At 46.2% G+C, this 14,493-nt stretch overlaps 1 protein-coding gene across 6 annotated transcripts in view; it reads left to right on the forward strand.

Moving 5' to 3' along the window:
* lins1 (lines homolog 1) overlaps window positions 1–14,493 on the forward strand; it is a 66,815-nt gene that overhangs the window by 11,711 nt on the left and 40,611 nt on the right. The gene's annotated exons all lie outside the window — the stretch shown is intronic.

Below are 14,493 nucleotides of genomic sequence, written 5' to 3' on the forward strand. Positions count from 1 at the left end.
TCAGAGGGGCTGCGACACGACTGCTGTGTGCAAACTAAAGATAGATCTGGCAGCCCAAAATTGGGCATCCATAAGATGTATGAGCCACGAATGTATTGGACACAGCAAAGTTATAGGCCTTGATAACATGCCAGCTATAGTGCCGAAGATCTGCACAGCAGTTTACTTGAGCTGTACCAGTACAGCTATGATTGTGGTGGTTGGAGGCCAATCATTCACAGATCAAGAACGTAGCTGCTGCCATTTCTCAGTGAAGAGTACTTAGCGCAAACATCTTAGCTACTTCATTAGTGACCCTACCTCCACCATAATGCCAGAAGTGGGGCTGATTGATGACAGTCCCGTAGTGTTTATCACAGGAGTTGCAAGTGGGACTAATGAAGCAGTCTATACTATCCTGCAGCAGGATCTGGATAATATCAACGTTTGGCGGGCGATTGGCAAGTAACTTCTCGCAGCACATGAATCCCTGGTGATGATCGCTTCCTCACCCTGATGGTCAACCTCATTGCTATTGCTCAGTCCCCCACCATTGGAATCTTGGGAGGAGTCACTCACCAGAAGCATAACCGGACCAGCCATATCAGTACTGGCTGCAGGAGAAGAGGTTGTGTTCTCTGCAGAGTGGCTCACTTCCTGATCTTTCATAGAATCATGGAAAGTCTAAGGCACAGAAAGAGGCCACTGGGCCCATCGTGTCTGTGCTGGCTGAAAAACGATCCACATATTCTATTCCCACCTTCCAGCATTTGGTCCGTAGTCCTGTAGATTATGGCACTTGAGCATATCCAGACTCCTTTTGAATGAGTTGAGGGTTTCTGCTTCAACTACCCTTTCAGGTAGTGAGTTCCAGACCTCATCACCCTCCGGGTGAAAAGGTTTTACCTCATCTCTTTAGTTTTTCTCCCAATCACTTTAAATCTATGCCTCCTCGTCACTGACCTCTCTGCTAATGTGAATAGAGCCTTCACCTTCACTTTATCTAGGCCCTACAAAATGTTGTACATTGCAATCGGATCCCCCCTCTGCCTTCTCTGTTCTAAGAACAACCCCAACCTCTTCAATCTTTCCTCATAGCTGCAATTTTTCCAGTAAATCCTCATAAATCTCCTTTGTACCCTCTCTAGTGCAATTATATCCTTTTTGTAATGAGGTGACCGGAACTGTACACGGTAATCAAGTTGTGGCTTAACCAGTGAGTTATACGGTTCCAGCATAACCTCCCTGCTCTTATATTTTATACCTCGGTTAATAAAGGAAAGAATTCCATAAGCCGCCTTAACCACCTTATCGACCTGTCCTGCTACCTTCAGGGATCTATGGACATTCAGTCCAAGGTCCCTCACTTCCTCTGCATTTAGTATTTTCCCATTAATCATGTATCCCTTTGCTTTGTTTGGCCTCCCCAAATGCATCACCTCACACTTCTCCAAGTTGAATTCCATTTGCCACTTATCTGCACATCTGACCAGACCATCAATATCTTCCTGCAGCCCACAGCTGTTGTCCTCGCTATCTACCACACGGCCATTCTTTGTGTCTGCAAACTTTTTGATCATGCCCCCTACATTTACACCCAAATCATTAAAATATACCAGAAAAAGCAGGGGACCCAGTACTGAGTCCTGCAGAACGCCACTGGAAACAGCCCTCCAGTCACAAAAACACCCGTCAACAATTACCATTTGTTTCCTGCCACTGAGCCAATTTTGTATCCACCTTGCTGCATTTCCCTGGATCCCATGGGATTTTATTTTTTTAACCAGTCTGCCATGTGGGGCCTTGTCAAAAGCCTTGCTAAAATCCATGTAGACCACATCAACTGCACTCCCCTCATCTACCTTGTTACTTCTTCAAAAAATTCAATCAAGCTGATCAGACAAGATCTTCCCTTAACAGATCCATACTGACTAATCCTTGATAAACCTGTGCCTTTCTAAGTGACAGTTTATCGTGTCTTTCAGAATAGATTTCAATAATTTGCCCACCACTGAGGTTAGACTGACTCGCCTATAATTATTCTGTCTATCCTTCGCTCCCTTTTTAAACAGGTACAACGTTAGCAGTTCTCCAATCCTCCGGCACCACACCTGTATCTAGTGAGGACTGGAAAATGATGGTCAGACCTTCTGCTATTTCCTCTCTTGCTTCTTTTAACAGCCCATGGTACATTTCATCTGACCCTGGTGCTAATCCCATTAATACTTCCTCTCTCCCTATATTTATCACATCAGTCAGATTGTGTTCATTGTGCTGACCTACCATCGCCCTCAGTTGGAGAGAGTGAGAAATGCTGTATAATGTGCAGTTACCATGTGCGATCATTAGGAAGAGGATAGAGGCAGCAGAAGTCTTGCCTTACTCATTGTGGCATTGTAGCTCCGCATTCTGTTTTCATCCCGTCCATCTATCTTTCAGTCTCCCTCTATGTAAATGTGTCCACATATTTTTCTTCAGTGTGTAACTTACTTCTCTTGAGAAACTGCCCTCGCACTGAAATTGATTGTTGACCATGTTCAAGTTGCTGGCATAGATATAGCCATCTCAGCATCAAGGGGGAGCTACCCTGGCCCAAAGTTAAGACTATTCCCTCCCACTAATGAATCGGCACCCACCATCTGGAAAATGGGTGTTTGGAGCTAAGCTCGCCTTTGGTTAGTAAAGAGAATAAGGAAATGCGCAAAATTGATCAGCTTCGTTTCAAAAGCATTGCATTGTTGTTAAATCCTTTGTCTGGAGGATGACCCTGGTTGATAACGCAGTGATCTTTCAACGCATGTTTTTGCAGTGATCCATCCCCCACCATGTCTGTGGTGAAGCCAATGTGCAAAACTTGGAAAAGCTGACAGCCCCCAAAATGCTGGCAGCCATATATTCTTTTTAAAAAGCATGTCCTGTTCCTGCCTGCTGTTTACTCCCTGATGAATGACTGACTTTTGGCACCCACATGACTCCAACCTCTTGCATTCTGTTTACCATGTCACTTCTTGTTTTCCTATTGTACTGTTCCCTTCCTTTTCAGCCATTAACCCTTAACCCTTTCTGCATTCACACTTTCTTCTCTTGCTTCACTCATTTATTTGGATGTGGGGACCCAATGTAATATTTCCAAGTTTGCTGATGACACAAAACTAGGTGGGAATGTGAGTCGTGAGGAGGATGCAAAGAGGCTTCAAGAGGATTTAGACAGGCTAAGTGAGTGGGCAAGAGCATGGTAGATGGAATATAATGTGGAAAAATGTGAAGTTACCACTTTGGGAGAAAAACAGAAAGGCAGAGTATTTCTTAAATGATGAGAGACTGGGAAGTGTTGATGTCCAAAGGGACCAGGGTGTCCTTGTTCATGAATCACTGAAAGCTAACACACAGGTGCAGCAAGTAGTACGGTATATTGGCATTTATTGCAAAAGGATTTGAGTACAGGAGTAAAGGTGTCTTACTGTAATTATATAGAGCCTTGGTGAGACCGCAGCTGGAGTGTTGTGTACGGTTTTGGTCTCTTTACCTAAGGAAGGATATACTTGCCATAGAGGGAGTGCAACAAAGGTTCACTGGACTAATTCCTAGGATGGCGGGATTGTCCTATGAGGAGACATTGAGGAAGCTGTATTCTCTGAAGTTTAGAAGAATGAGAGTTGCTCTCATTGAAACATACAAAATTCTTGCAGGGCTCGACAAAGTAGATGCAGGAAGGATGTTTCTCCTGGCTGGGATGTCTGGAACCAGGGGATACAGTCTCAGAATAAATAGGACTCAGATGAGAAGGAATTTCTTGACTCAGCGTGGTGAATCTTTAGAATTCTCTACTCCACCATACGGTGGAGGCTCAGACATTGAGTATGTTCAAGGTAGAGATCAACAGAGTTTTTAATAGTAAAGGCATTAAGGGATATGAGGGTAGTGCGGGAAAATGGCGTTGAGATAGAAGATCAGCCATGATCTAATTGAGTGGCGGAGCAGGCTTGAGGGGCCAAGTGGCCTATTCTTGCTCCTATTTCCTATGTTCCATTACCCCTCCTGACTTTTGTTCAGCACGCCTTTGCCATTTCCTATTCCTCTCCCCTTCTCTTCCCTTATCATTTCAGTTTTCTTCTCTGCTTCTCACTCACTTAACAGTTCCCTCTTCTCTTTCCCCCCCCCCCCCCCACCTCCCCATTTTGCTTCCTTTCTCTGCTGACCCTCACCATTCCTCTTTTGCTTCTTCCTAAACTGTTCCCACCAGTTTTTCCTCCCGCACATTCTACTCCTCCTCTCGTCCTTTCTTCCTGGCTCCTTGATCAAAGCTTCAGTTTTCCTCTAGGCATTTTGCCCATGGCACCCTTCAGCTAGATGGTTACTCTTTGCAGCTGGAAAACCTGGTCAATCTTTAAAGCACTCATAAAACATTTGCTGCGTAGCTTTTACTTTGACGGATGTGAGGGTTTTAAAATTAGCCAGCAAGTATCCCAGTTGTAAAGAACCTGGGGAGTGGTGATGATAAAAGTGACGTTAGTATTTTGAAATCCTGAGATGGTGACGTGGCAAACTTGGGGTGGGGGGTCGCATGGAAGAGGAAGGGAGACTGCGACTGTCCTACTGCTCCTAGGGGTTTTGTGCTGGGACTTCTTTCTTTACTAGAGGAGAGTCGGCCAGATCTAGGCAGGCCATTTGAGGAACCATGTTGCAGAAACAGGACAGCAGCCCAAAAAGTGAGATGTCCACTCTTCGCAAACAATTGGCAATTGTGCCCTGCAACCATCCAAGCCCCACAATTTCTGGGGCTAATGAGCACTTTCTTATCGGGGGCAGGGGGTGCCTAATTTGCTTGAGGCTTATGAACTTTATACTTGTGTCCTATAGGTCAAAGCTCACTATCTGATATAAACAGCATGCAAATATGTATTGAGAGTCAAAATAGACTGTTTTGAGTTTTTGTCTCAATTTAGTTCCCAATGTTGGAATCATCCTGGTAATTTTTCTTTAGGCTTTTCTAACGCATCCATATTTGAGGTATGTCACACTACAGAAATGACTTAACCATTAATCTGTACACATTGTTTGGACTTAAAAAAAATGCTTCAAAAACCCAATATTCAAGTTGCCTTAGTGCCACTCTGACTCTGACCATATAAGCAAGGATCGTTCTGAAATCATCTTCTGTATTAGCCTCTGCCAACAGAGGTGTTCCCTGGATGGTTCAGTGTTTGATTTTGTGTGCTGCTGACCAAGAAACACAAGGCCAGTCCTAGATGTAGAACGAGGAAACTCTGCCCCTTTGAGTCTCTGCTGCCCTCTATGATTAGTCTATCTCTTTATCTAATCCTGTCTTTAGCCATCCTCCATTGTGCTTTGTATGAATTCCAGTTTTTTTTTCGTTTCCTTGTGTCTTTAAAGTGTCTCTGCTTGTTGTAGGTTCCACCCAACCTCAGTGGGTGATTTTGTATACTTGTTTACCAGGGAATGAGATTGCATTCTAGTTGACCATGGGTGAGATTATATACTAGGTTTCCAGGGGTCACATTGCATACTATTTCACCAGGGGGTGAGTGTTTGTATACTTGTTCAGCAGGGAGTGAGGCTGTATATTATTCACCAGGGGATAAGAATGTATACAAGTTCGCCGCAAAATAAGATTGTATATTGTTCAGCAGGGGGTGAAATTGTATACTTGTTCACCAGAGAGTTAGAATTTATATTATTCACCAGGGGCCGAGATTGCATACAGGGAATTAGATGCTTATTTTCCGTCAGGGAGTGAGATTGTATACTAGTTTGCGAGAGGTGAGATTGTATACATGTTCACCAAAGGTGAGATTGTGTACTAGATTACCAGGGATTGAGATTGTAGCCTTGTTCTGCAGGGGGAGGAATTGTATACTAGTTTGTCATGAAGTGATATTGTGTACTAGTTCACCAGGGATTGAGATTGTAGCCTTGTTCACCAGGGGTGAGATTTTATACTAGTTCAGCAGGGAGTGAGATTGTACACTAGTTTACCAGGGGTGATTTTGTATACTAGTTGACCAGAGGGTGAGTTTGTATACTAGTTCACCAGGGAGTGAGATAGTATACTAGTTCACCAAAGGATAGTGGGTATCTGGAATGAGCTGCCTGAGGAGGTGGTGGAGGCAGGAACAGTAGCAACATTTAAGAGGCATCTGGACAGGTACTTGATTGAGCAAGGCATAGAAGGATATGGAATTAATGCAAGCAGGTGGGATTAGTATAGATAGGCATTATGTTCGGCATGGACGCGGTGGGCCAAAGGGCCTGTTTCTATGCTGTATGACTCTATGACTATTATACCACTGTGCCCAATGGGTTGCAATTGTTATACTTTCCTCATTTTTAGTAGTAATATATTGAATTCTTGAGTTCCTCAGTAAATCAGCATGGAGAAAATCACAACGTAAGCCCGGTAGTAACACACACTAAATGTTCTATAGTTGCACCGGAGAACTTAACAAAATAAAACCTTTGTTACTGTATCTTGCGATCTGTCATTGTTTCATTGTGCAGGAAATGAAGTGTCAGTTTGTCCAAAGCCAAACAAGTAAAATGCATGCAATTTGCAGCGAAAACTATTCAGGGATGGAAATAGCAACTCTCTGATTAAATATGTCCAAAACGGTGCAGAATTGCAGCTACGTGTAGCAGATCTATGGTGATAAGGTTTTCAGTTACCACCTTAATGGAATGGTGCAGGGCAAGGTGGCTGGCGCATAAGATGGCTGGTGCAGGTCTCTGGAAGGTTCGTGCAGAATGAAAGTTAAAGCTGCTTCCCAGGCCACTGGTTGTCTCAGAATCAATACAGCACAGAAGGCCATTCGGCCCATCAAGTCCATGCCAACTCTCTCGAGTCCCATTCCTTTGCTCTAACCCATAGCCCTGCAAGTTTATTTCCCTCGAGTGTCTTTATCCGCTTTCCTTTTGAAATCATTGACCATCTCTGTTCCCACCACCCTCGTAGGCAGCGAGTTCCAGGTCATTACTTGTTGCTGCATTAACAAAAGTTCTTCCTTACATCCCCTGTATCTCTTGCCCAAAATCTTAATTCTGTATCTCTAGTCCATGTACCATCAGCTAACGGGAACAGCTTTTCTTTGTCTACATTACCTAAACCTGTCATAATCTTGCACTCAATCAAATCTCGCCTTGCCCTCGTTTGCTCTGAAGAGAACAACCCCACTTCTCCAGTCTTGTATCTAAATTCCCTCATCCCTGTAACTATTTTTTGGCAAATCTCCTCTGCACCCTCTCAAGGACGCTCACATCTTTCCAAAAGTGCAATGACTGAACTGGATGCAGTACTCTAGTTGGGCCTAACTAGAGTTTTAAAAAGGTTCAGCATAACTACTCTGTTTTGTACTCAGTATCTCTATTTATGAAGCCCAAGATCCAATACACCTTGCTAACCACTCTCTAAATATGTCCTGCCACCTTCAAAAATCTGTGAAGCCCCAAGATCCTTCTGTCCCTATATATTCTTTAGAATGGTGCCATTAATATATATTGCCTCTCCCTATCCCTTCTGTCAAAATGCATGACCTCACACTTCTCTATTAAATGCCATCTGCCACTTGACTGCCCATTCTGCTAGCTTATCTATGTCCTGTTGCAGTCAATTGGTATCATTCGCACTGTTTGCTGCACCTCCAACTTTGGTCTTGTTGGCAAATTTTGAAATTTTATCCTGTATTCCAATATCCAAGTTATTGATGTATATCAAAAAAAGGAGTGATACTAACACTGACCCTTTGGGAACACCACTCTCTGCCATCCTCCAGTCCGAAAAATAACCATTTACTGCAACTCGGGGCGGCACAGTGGCGAGCACTGCAGCCTCACAGCTCCAGCGCCCGGGTTCGGTTCTGGGTACTGTCTGTGCGGAGTTTGCAAGTTCTCCCTGTGACCGCGTGGGTTTCCGCCGGGTGCTCCGGTTTCCTCCCATAGCCAAAGACTTGCAGGTTGATAGGTAAATTGGCCATTATAAAAATTGTCCCTAGTGTAGGTAGGTGGTGGGGATGTGATGGGAAATATGGGATTGACATGAGTAGTATAAATGGGTGGTTGTTGGTCGGCACAGACTCGGTGGGCCGAAGGGCCTGGTTCAGTGCTGTATCTCTCTGACTCTAACTCGCTATTTTCTGTCCTTAAGCCAACTTTTGATCCAAGCTGACACTGATCCTCCTATTTCATAAGCTTCAGTTTCGTTAACCAGACTTTTATGTGGTACTTTTTCAAACGCTGTCTTTAAATTCACATAGACAACATCCACTGCATTTCCTTCATCAAAAAAATTCCATTAGTTTAGTCATGCACTATATACCTTACTCCCCACCCCCGTCCCCTTCCCTGCTCCACCCTCTCAGCTCACCCCCTCACAACCCCGTCCCAGCCCGCCCCCCCTCGCACCATCTTCACCCCGCACCCCCTTCCCCTGCACCCCCCCCCACCCCCTCCCTCTACCCCTCCCCCTTGCATCCCCTCCTCCCACCGGCACCATCCTACACCTGTGTAGGGGCCCCAACAACCCCACTGCCTTGTGGGCGTCTCGGGAGAGACCAAGGCTAAGGGAGTAAACCCTAACAGAAAATCCGGAGCGGAACCCCGTAGGCGGTCATGTGTCACCTTTGGCATGTTTCCGGCAGTTCCTGCAGCCATACTGGTGCCAAACGTCGTGTCCTGCACTCCTTTGGACCCCACCAGAAAGGCCGAGAGGGGGGTTTTGACGACTGGGCAACTCTCAACCTCCATAAATTTGCCCAGGCATGCGCCATGGAGAGGTCACTCCATAGTTGCCTCACAGCGACTGAAACAACACGGAAGGCAGCAGTTACGGGTTATAAGTCCAGATAAATTGGCGTAGAAACTGGGCGCCACGGGTTGCCTTTGTCGGTGGGAGAGGTCATTGCACCTCACTGGACAGCTACCGCCCGCCTCAAACCGGGCAGCCCCCGGTCAATAAGGTTCTGTCCCGCCACAGTCTGCCTGCTTCAATGGGTGCTTGGAGCTCAGGGTCATTGCCCGAAAGGTGGACTGATACACCGCACCAAACAACATGAAAAAAGGAAAGAAGGTACCAGCCCTTCGCTTTGCAAGCTGGAACGTCAGAACTATGTGTCCTGGCCTGTCGGAAGACCTTACACAAATCAACGATTCTCGGAAGACCGCCATCATTAACAACGAGCTCAGTAGACTCAATGTGGACATTGCAGCACTTCAGGAGACTCGCCTCCCCGCGAGTGGCTCTCTAGCAGAGCAAGACTACACCTTCTTCTGGCAGGGCAGGGATCCTGAAGAACCAAGACAGCATGGAGTGGGCTTCGCCATCAGAAACTCCTTGCTCAGCATGATAGAGCCTCCCTCAAATGGCTCGGAACGCATACTGTCCATCCGACTGCTCACCACCTCTGGTCCAGTACACCTACTCAGCATCTATGCTCCAACACTCTGTTCCGCACCTGAAGCTAAAGACCAGTTCTATGAACAACTCCATAACATCATTAGCAGCATCCCCAACACCGAACACCTATTCCTGCTGGGGGACTTTAATGCCAGGGTTGGGGCCGACCATGACTCATGGCCCTCCTGCCTTGGGCGCTATGGCGTTGGAAGGATGAATGAGAACGGACAGAGACTGCTTGAGTTGTGTACCTATCATAACCTCTGCATCACCAACTCGTTCTTTCACACTAAACCCTGTCACCAGGTTTCATGGAGGCACCCAAGATCACGTCGTTGGCACCAGCTAGACCTCATTGTCACAAGGCGAGCCGCCTTAAACAGTGTTCAAATCACACGCAGCTTCCACAGTGCGGACTGCGACACCGACCACTCCCTGGTGTGCAGCAAGGTTAGACTCAGACCAAAGAAGTTGCATCATTCCAAGCAGAAGGGCCACCCGCGCATCAACACGAGCAGAATTTCTCACCCACAGCTGTTACAAAAATTTCTAAATTCACTTGTAACAGCCCTTCAAAACACTCCCACAGGGGATGCTGAGACCAAGTGGGCCCACATCAGAGACGCCATCTATGAGTCAGCTTTGACCACCTACGGCAAAAGTGCGAAGAGAAATGCAGACTGGTTTCAATCTCATAATGAAGAGCTGGAACCTGTCATAGCCGCTAAGCGCATTGCACTTTTGAACTACAAGAAAGCCCCCAGCGATTTAACATCCGCAGCACTTAAAGCAGCCAGAAGTACTGCACAAAGAACAGCTAGGCGTTGCGCAAACGACTACTAGCAACACCTATGCAGTCATATTCAGCTGGCCTCAGACACCGGAAACATCAGAGGAATGTATGATGGCATGAAGAGAGCTCTTGGGCCAACCATCAAGAAGATCACCCCCCTCAAATCTAAATCGGGGGACATAATCACTGACCAACGCAAACAGATGGACCGCTGGGTTGAGCACTACCTAGAACTGTACTCCAGGGAGAATGCTGTCACTGAGACTGCCCTCAATGCAGCCCAGCCTCTACCAGTCATGGATGAGCTGGACATACAGCCAACCAAATCGGAACTCAGTGATGCCATTGATTCCCTAGCCAGCGGAAAAGCCCCTGGGAAGGACAGCATTACCCCTGAAATAATCAAGAGTGCCAAGCCTGCTATACTCTCAGCACTACATGAACTGCTATGCCTGTGCTGGGACGAGGGAGCAGTACCCCAGGACATGCGCGATGCCAACATCATCACCCTCTATAAAAACAAAGGTGACCGCGGTGACTGCAACAACTACCGTGGAATCTCCCTGCTCAGCATAGTGGGGAAAGTCTTTGCTCGAGTCGCTCTGAACAGGCTCCAGAAGCTGGCCGAGCGCGTCTACCCTGAGGCACAGTGTGGCTTTCGTGCAGAGAGATCGACTATTGACATGCTGTTCTCCCTTCGTCAGATACAGGAGAAATGCCGTGAACAACAGATGCCCCTCTACATTGCTTTCATTGATCTCACCAAAGCCTTTGACCTCGTCAGCAGACGTGGTCTCTTCAGACTACTAGAAAAGATCGGATGTCCACCAAAGCTACTAAGTATCATCACCTCATTCCATGACAATATGAAAGGCACAATTCAACATGGTGGCTCCTCATCAGAGCCCTTTCCTATCCTGAGTGGTGTGAAACAGGGCTGTGTTCTCGCACCCACACTTTTTGGGATTTTCTTCTCCCTGCTGCTTTCACATGCGTTCAAATCCTCTGAAGAAGGAATTTTCCTCCACACAAGATCAGGGGGCAGGTTGTTCAACCTTGCCCGTCTAAGAGCGAAGTCCAAAGTACGGAAAGTCCTCATCAGAGAACTCCTCTTTGCTGACGATGCTGCTTTAACATCTCACACTGAAGAATGCCTGCAGAGTCTCATCGACAGGTTTGCGTCTGCCTGCAATGAATTTGGCCTAACCATCAGCCTCAAGAAAACGAACATCATGGGGCAGGATGTCAGAAATGCTCCATCCATCAATATTGGCGACCACGCTCTGGAAGTGGTTCAAGAGTTCACCTACCTAGGCTCAACTATCACCAGTAACCTGTCTCTAGATGCAGAAATCAACAAGCGCATGGGTAAGGCTTCCACTGCTATGTCCAGACTGGCCAAGAGAGTGTGGGAAAATGGCGCACTGACACGGAACACAAAAGTCCGAGTGTATCAGGCCTGTGTCCTCAGTACCTTGCTCTACGGCAGCGAGGCCTGGACAACGTATGCCAGCCAAGAGCGACGTCTCAATTCATTCCATCTTCGCTGCCTTCGGAGAATACTTGGCATCAGGTGGCAGGACTATATCTCCAACACAGAAGTCCTTGAAGCGGCCAACACCCCCAGCTTATACACACTACTGAGTCAGCGGCGCTTGAGATGGCTTGGCCATGTGAGCCGCATGGAAGATGGCAGGATCCCCAAAGACACATTGTACAGCGAGCTCGCCACTGGTATCAGACCCACCGGCCGTCCATGTCTCCGTTATAAAGACGTCTGCAAACGTGACATGAAATCGTGTGACATTGATCACAAGTCGTGGGAGTCAGTTGCCAGCATTCGCCAGAGCTGGCGGGCAGCCATAAAGACAGGGCTAAATTGTGGCGAGTCGAAGAGACTTAGTAGTTGGCAGGAAAAAAGACAGAGGCGCAAGGGGAGAGCCAACTGTGTAACAGCCCCGACAAACAAATTTCTCTGCAGCACCTGTGGAAGAGCCTGTCACTCCAGAATTGGCCTTTATAGCCACTCCAGGCGCTGCTTCACAAACCACTGACCACCTCCAGGCGCGTATCCATTGTCTCTCGAGATAAGGAGGCCCAAAGAACAATATACCTTACTCATCACTGATGTTAAACTGACCAGCTTGTAGTTACTAGGAATGTCCTTACACCCTTTCTTGAACAAGAATGTCACATTTTCCACTTTTCAGTCCTCAGTACCTCCCCCGTATCTAGGGAAGATTGGAAGATTATGGCAAGCCCTTCCGCTGTTTCCACCCCCATTTTCCTTTGCAACCTGGGTCGCAAACCAACCGGACCAAGCGACTTATCCACTCTAAGCATAGCCAGCCTTTCCAGTACAAATTCTTGGAACTCCTTTCTTAATAGCATTGTGGGTGTATCTACCCCGCATGGACTGCAGCGGTTCAAGAAGGCAGCTCACCACCACCTTCTCGAGGGCAGTTAGGGATGGGCAATAAATGGTGGCCTGGCCAGCGGCGCCCATATCCCATGAAATGAATAAAAAAAAATTCTGCCTATCAATTCTCATCCCATCCATTACTTCTACCATCTCTGTTTCTACTGATAATTTGTCAGCATCCTCTTAGTAAACACAGATACAAATTACTCATTAAGTATTCTAGTTTTGCTCTGTGCCTCAAAGCATATATCACCACCTTTATCCCGAATTGGTCCTGTGGAAGTGAGCAGAAAGGCATGGCACTATGCTTAATGGGAAATATAGCCAAGTTAGGAATAGTAGCTTTGTTGAGCTTTGATTTTAAGTGGCAGAAACCACAATGAAATAGTTAAAAGTAAAGGCAAAGCGTGAGAGACTGTAAAGACTAGCCGACACTGGTAATTGCAAGGACATCTGTTCTTTATGGCCTGATTGTGTGACTCCCTGTGGTTTGGAACAAATGGACTCCTGTGAATCAAATGATGTCCATCCCTGTGTGAGTGATAAGGAGTGCTAGGCCCCTCTTATCTTCGTGAGCTGCCACTACTTGTAGCTGCAGACTGCACGAAACACTCAGGAATGTAAACCTAATAGAGATAGCAGGATGCAGAACTCATGATCCATGTAGGGAGTGAGACCTGAATAGTTATTGATGATTCCTATCCTCTTGCGAATTTGCTTGCTTGTCTGCTTTGTTTTATCTTGCTGGTACAAAACAATATTTTATTAGTAACAAATATTTATTGAGAATGGAGTGTATTGTAACCTCAGTAACAGATGTACTGCATGTCACCACGTGGGTGAAGTCGAATTGTACCGCACTGATTGGTTTAACAAGGAGGTGTAGCATGAATCTTAATGTATAAACAGTAGTACCTGTATCACAAACTTCACTTACTCTGAGGGGGGGACCCGACAGACTCTGGTGGAGTCGGTGCCGCTGTTCTCAGAGTAAGTCCGCTGGCGACTGCGCAAATAAAGTAATTGATTTTACCTACACATCCGACTCGGTATATTTACTGAACCAGACTGAAGGCAAAAAGAACTCAGATTTACAGTCCCACCCCGCCTCTTACTACCTGTTTCCTATTAACATGTTGGGAGAAAATTTTTAGGATCCCTTTCATGTTAACTGCAATTCTATTCTCATACTCTCTGCCAGTTTTATTTTTCTCTTTACTTCCCCTCTCACCATACTGTGTTTGGCCTGGTTCTTGCTTGAAGAGTTCACCATCAAACATCATACAGCCTCTTTTTTTTTTTGTTTCATCATATTCTCTATCTGCCTCGACATCGAAGGAGCTGTGGCTTTGGTCCCCCTGCCTTTCCCTTTTGTTGGAATGTACTTAGCCTGTACCTGTAACATCTCTTCCTTAAAGATCACCCATTGTTCAGTGACAGTTTTTCCTGTCAGCCTTTGGCTTCATTTTACCCTGGCTAGATACCCTGTCATCCCCTTGAAGTTAGCCTTCTTCCATTTTTGGAAGTTCAACTTGAGTTTGTTCCTTGCTGTTTTCCATTACTAATCTAAACCTTATGATACGATGATCACTCCTTACCCATGTTCGGTCATAGAAGACAGAGGGTAGCAGCGCAAGGGTGCTTTTCTGAATGGAGGGCTGTGACTAGTTCCGCAGGGATCAGTGCTGGGACCCTTGCTGTTTGTAGTATATATAAATGATTTGGAGGAAAATGTAGCTGGTCTGATTAGTAAGTTTGCGGACGACACAAAGGTTGATGGAGTTGCGGATAGTGATGAGGATTGTCAGAGAATACAGCAGGATATAGATCCAGGTCCACAGGTCACTGAAAGTGGCAACGCAGGTGGATAAGGTAGTCAAGAAGGCATACAGC

This window comes from Heterodontus francisci, chromosome 38 (assembly GCF_036365525.1).
Source record: "Heterodontus francisci isolate sHetFra1 chromosome 38, sHetFra1.hap1, whole genome shotgun sequence".
Lineage (NCBI taxonomy): Eukaryota > Metazoa > Chordata > Chondrichthyes > Heterodontiformes > Heterodontidae > Heterodontus > Heterodontus francisci.